Source organism: Pholcus phalangioides, unplaced genomic scaffold (assembly GCF_987345545.1).
Source record: "Pholcus phalangioides strain wild (caught in Gottingen) unplaced genomic scaffold, Ppha-v1.0 ptg000015l_1, whole genome shotgun sequence".
Lineage (NCBI taxonomy): Eukaryota > Metazoa > Arthropoda > Arachnida > Araneae > Pholcidae > Pholcus > Pholcus phalangioides.
Window position 1 is genome coordinate 33,016,063 of NW_028301608.1, and position 6,201 is coordinate 33,022,263.

Genomic DNA, 6,201 nt, shown 5'->3' on the forward strand with positions numbered 1-6,201 from the left:
GAGCTACGCAACTATTCGTAAAACTTGGCTATTATCGCATTCCCAACATTCGCTTTGTTTTCCTTGCATGAGTAGAAGGAGTAAATGAACGAATCTCTCTCTCTCTCTCTCCTTCCTCTCTTTTTAAATTTCTGCCAAATAACTCCCACGAAGAAAATTTAACTCTTAGATTTTAAATTCATTTTATCCATTGCTTTCGCATAATGTACAACATTAAATAGTTGAACAAAACATGACCCTACTCTTGTACTCTATAACCAAGGAAAAAAAAAACCAGAAGTTTCTATTCATATTGTGTTTTGAACTCGAAGTAAAATTATGAAATTGAAGACTTAATGGTAAACACATCTCATACTCTAGTCCAAATTTTTTCTGTGTTTTACTCTGGATAAATTCATAGCATTTTAATTTCCATAAATACGATAACGTATTATCATGCTTGTATCCAACATTGAAAACATCGGGATTCCCTGGTCAAATTTGCTGGAAAAAACATAAAATTTACAGTGTGGGAAACGTCCAAAAACAACTTTTACCAAATGAATTTGCTCAGTAGGAGAGATTAGAAAATATTTTATTGTTCATCGTGACAGAACTAAAGATTTAAATATAATTTACTTTCCTTTCTGCAAGTATAATATAGAATAATTATGCATTTCATATACATAAATGCGTTCCCACCTCCATTATTGTTACTGGTATATACATTGTATGTATATATGTATTAATAATCAACATTGCGTCATTATTTTACTATTTTTTATTTCAATGTGTAATTTATATTAAAAATGTCCCTTATATCATTTCCTCAGTAATATATGTATTTTTTTGGTCTTTGTAATTTTGCCCTGTTTCAAAGTACAAGAACCCCGGTTGCACTTCGGAACTTTTTTGCTTTTTCAAAAATTGATACTTCATGATTGCAGTAACAAAGAAAAGTAATTTGGATTCCACATGATATTATACCACATAATTTCTCCCACAGCCACTCGAGATGGCAAAGCACGATCGATCCCAAGGACAACACAGATTTATTTTATAAACCAGCTGTTTACACGCATTCAGAAGCAGAGATTTGACGAAACACACTATCGAGAGAGGGAATTCTCTCACATACAAGAAATCTCGTCTTCAAAATCTCAGCAAAACTGCTCCTAGTTCCGTTTTGACGGCGCTGTTATTACAAATAAAAAAAGGTTCTGGAAAGTTATTCCCATATGTCTGGTGAGATCCACTCCTTTCCCTTGGCGTCACGACCTCTCCAAATCATCACAACTGTCACTAAATTCGCCAAGTTTGTCGTCAATTTGGCGTGATTTACAGAGAAACGCGTTAATGACTTTACACGTGAAAGATGGCATAATAAATGATAAATAATGACTATTTGCATAATTTTCGTTACAAAATGTTTCAATCAGTGTACATATAATAGAAATGAAATTTTACGGTAAAAATTGACTGAGAAAAAAACAATTGAGAACAAATGTGCCAAGGTACAACAGTTTTTCCCTACTTTTCTTTTGCTGGAAAATTTTTTGCATGTATAAAACCTACACAAAAATGATTCCATTGTATTATATGCGTATTTTCTAGAATAACTAAAAAAGAAGACCAATAAGATGATGTAAAAAAATGTCACTGAAAAAATCCACTGGTGCAATACTAGTTGAGAAAGAAACTATTTACTTTATACATATACAAAACAAGAAGATATTATGTAAACCCTGTTCAATGCGTATAAATTTAGCATTAAATTTACATAAAATTTAATATTGAATTTATATTAAATTTACATCTGTTTCTTTAAGCTATCGATTAAATAAATGAAAGCTGTATTATTGAGTGGAAAGACGGGAATAGAATTTATAGTTTCTATTAAACTAAAAAAAATATTTACAAGTAAAAAACGACTCTTCTAAGATTTTCATCACGTAATAAATGAGACACAAATTGAACTCGAATGTGTCACCTTGACTCATTCTTAATTGAATTCCAAGGCAAAAAATAAAATGTCTTAACATTGTAAAACTACAAAAGCAAAGTTTTTAGTTTCTTCGATTTTCAGTCAATAAGATATTGCGAAGTCATATTGTGAACAATATATATGTTGATCATTACATGAACCCTTTAAATAGATTTATTCGAAATGAAAAATTTCATTTTTGTGTAAGTAGTATTTCATTTACATCACTTTTCCGATGTCTGCGTTTGATAAAGTATAGTTATCATTACAAAAACAGTGCTTGATATATGAACAGGAAAAGAAAATTGAAGTACGAACACATCCAAAAAATACGGTAGTGCTCTCGATTATATAAAAGACCGAAAGTCACGAATTGTATTTATTAACTCGCAGGAACGTTTATATTACCTTAACAAAGGTCTAAAATCCATTTTATTAATGCACCCTAATTCACCCAAATTTTCACAAATCCCTTCATGAAAGCTTGACCGGATAGCCTATTACATGTCTACAATAATGATGATGATATGGTTGGATAATCTAACTTTAATGTTACTTATGTCCAACACATTGAAAGGTATTTACAAAAAAAAGGGGTAATCAGCTGCATGAAGGAACGTGGAAAAAAAATTAAATGGGAAACACAATTTTTTTTACGAAGTCTGTCATTACCTCGGCGTGGGAGTGTATAGGGTTTTCATTGCATGAGCCAAAGAGAGACTTGCGACCTTTTTTTATTTATTTATTTACTTTTTTTTTGTTCATAGAAGTAGTATGACGAAGAAATTGCTTCTGTCACGAATGTTCCGCAGCACTTAACGTCACTTTATGTGAATTTAATGTACAAGTTTTGAGAAGAAGACTTTAACAAAAAAAAAAAAAAAAAAATGAAAAAAAAAAATAGATGGAGAGAGACATGAAAGAGTAGCCGAGTTGAGATCGCGTGTCGAGGATATCGCCAAAGAAAATTTGTTCCTGTTTAAAAGTACTAAGCGTTTTTCATCGCTTGAAAACGACATCGAAAGAAAGAGTATCTTCATCATCGGATCTCCAGCATCTTAAACGTCTAAAATACTCATACTAACGCAGTTCGAAATGGGAGATATATGTAGATGAAAAAAACAGCTAAATTATGTAAAACAGCAACAGTGTTGACGTAAGGAAAATATAATGACTAACCGATATGTTCCATGACACTAATCGTATTATTTCAAAATAATTCATTTGTTTTCTTGAACAACTGAAGAAAATAATCATATGTGATCTATCGACGGGGGCCTTACTCTTACGTTACTTTTTGAGTTATGAATCGAAAATGAATAGCGGAAAATATTTGAGTAGACTCATAGTTTTATTTAAAGATTCGAAATGATGAAAATTGCGAATATTTTTAACGTTTTCCCAATTATTCTAAAAAATAAAAAGATAAATTGTTTCTTATAAAAAAAACTGTTTTTAGAGCAAAAATATACTGATTACAAGATATACAGAACACTGGATGTTGTGGGTTCGAACCCGGGTTCGACTCCCGGTAGAGGCAGAGATGAGTTTTTTCCTTCCTTAAAAAATTAACATCTAAAATAATAAATATCTTCACAACATCCAGTCTTCTGTATATCTTGTATTAACAAGTGGAGAGCGACATTCATGTCATATATACTGATTACTTATACAGTGGAACTTAGGATAACGAGCTTAATTTGTTCCGCCAACGTGCTCATTATACGAATCGCACGTTATTCGAATCAAACTTCCCCATATAGGTAATCATGAAAATTCGCATAATTCGTTCCACTATTCACATAAAAGTGACTAATAAAAATGGCTTCATTCAATAACACAACATAATAATAAACTTATTCTTTTTGTCCCACTTTGGAAAAGAATGTATCTAATGACACTTGTTTTTGCCTCCTTTTTAGGATTTCTCAGAAATGGGGAATTCGCATTTTTCTTGGACAGATTTATTTCTCGCATACTGTTACAGCTTTATTTGACTGGTTCTTTTCGACAGAACTTTGCACAGATTCCCGCATTTTACACATCTCTCTAACCTTATTTGAAGTGAGGCACTTCTCTCTTCCTCAGAAAAGATAAGATCTTGCTGGCTGTTGCAGGCAATGGAGGTCCATCAGTTTGTCTACAGTCACCTTCTAGCCAAACATAATTTATAAAAAAAACTTCAAGCGCTCATACGCGCGGTTACAATGCGGCATCTAGTTTGGTATCGTAAGCATTCAAGCCCGTACACGAGTATTAATTTTTTGAGTAAGGCACGCTGAGTGGAGACTGTAGGGGAGAATATCACAAACAATTCCACAGTACGTGTGTGGAAGAATGCCGAAAACCATCAGCTCAATTGTGAAAACGTGACAATAAATAAACAAAGCGCAAAATTTTTGCTCGTAATGCGAATCGTCACTCGTTAATCGAATCAAAATTTTTGCTCGTTGTGCGAAATCTCTGAAATTTAACCGAACCGCTCGTTAACCAAAGTTCCACTGTATTTATATATTTATCCAAATTTAAATGAATTTTAAATATTCTAGAAAAAAGTTTTTTCATTTACCGCGTGATCCAATCAAATGGATTTAAAGCATATGTCCCTCCAATTAGATGACATCGAATATTCTTGCGCAATAACAATTTAAGACAGCTAAGAAATATTTTTAATGAGGCGTTTGTATTATTGGACAGCTTTCCGCACATTTTAATAAGCATAGTGGGAACAAGAATGAGATTTATGAAGAGCTAATCGTTAAACATCTTAAATGTAAAATTACATTTACAAAAAAAGTACAATATAAACTGTTCTAATGGAATATAACTACAAATATAGGGAACATTTAAAAATAACGATTGTTCTTGAAAATGTAAAGAAGTGAGGCAACCATCGTTAGTTTTTATTTCTTGCTATGCTTTCTCACAAAATGGCTTCTAAGAGCCACCAAAAAATAATGCTGTATAATGCTGCGTAGCACAAAATAAGCAGTTTATATCAAGTACTGTTGTCATATTCAAATGATTTAAAAATTTGATTCAAAATCTACTCAAAGGTATACTATCAGCAAATAAAGTGTAAAAAATGATAAAGATGCATAGATAATTTGCCTATGAGACATGTGCGATCATTTGCTTTTGAGACATTTGCGATTATTTGCTTTTGAGACATTTGCCATCATTTGCTTTTGAGACATTTGAGATAAGTTGCTTTTAAGACATATAAAGATAATTTTCTTATGTTGTTTATGCATGTCAGTCATGTCCCCTGAACTCGAGTTTTTGAAAAATAAAAAATATTTGATTGAATTGCAAATAAAATGCATTAAATCTCGTTTCAATTGGTTAATTTGTTCTTTTGAAACAAAAGAAAAAACATTGAATCATAAAATAAATTTATGCATGATTTGATTGATTGGAAACTTTTGCATTGATTTGATTTAATTTGATTGATTTGATTTAATTTGACTGATTTGATTTAATTTGATTGATTTGATTTAATTTGATTGATTTGATTTAATTTGATTGATTTGATTTAATTGATTTAATTTAATTTGATTGATTTGATTGGTTTTATTTGATTTGATTGATTTGATTTGATTTGATTGATTTGATTTGATTGATTTGATTTGATTGATTTGATTTGATTGATTTGATTTGATTGATTTGATTTGATTGATTTGATTTTATTTGATTCATTTAATGAATTTGGTGAAAATTCTTTGCATATGATTTGAAATTTAATAAAAAAAATCATTTTTTAAATATTGTAATGGGTCGTGACACTCCTTAACTTTACGATGGGGCATTAAAGAAACGTTTTAAGTTTTCAAAATAGGTTTTATGATCGTACTTGAGTCTCTGTCTTTTTTAATTGAAAACACATGCGCACGAAGTAGTTAAATGATATGCATATATTTCAAGTGTTACTTTTGGGATTTTGTTCAACTGAGACTAAGTAAGTGTTTCAACTTCACGATTCTTGACGCATGAAATCCGTATATGAATTCTGATGTAGTTCAGATGATTGCGTAAGCAGAACCCTTCAACCTTCAAAGTTTCCGCAACTCTATGCAAAATTTCTGAAACAAGAGTCTGGTTTCTTAAAACAAGAATCTCTCCAGTTCTTTTTTTTCTTTATACTTCTCTATTTTTCTTTTCTCGGTGGGCAAACAAACAATACACTAGGGAGTAAACAAATACCTCATTGCTTTAAACCACTTGTAAGCTGATTGAAA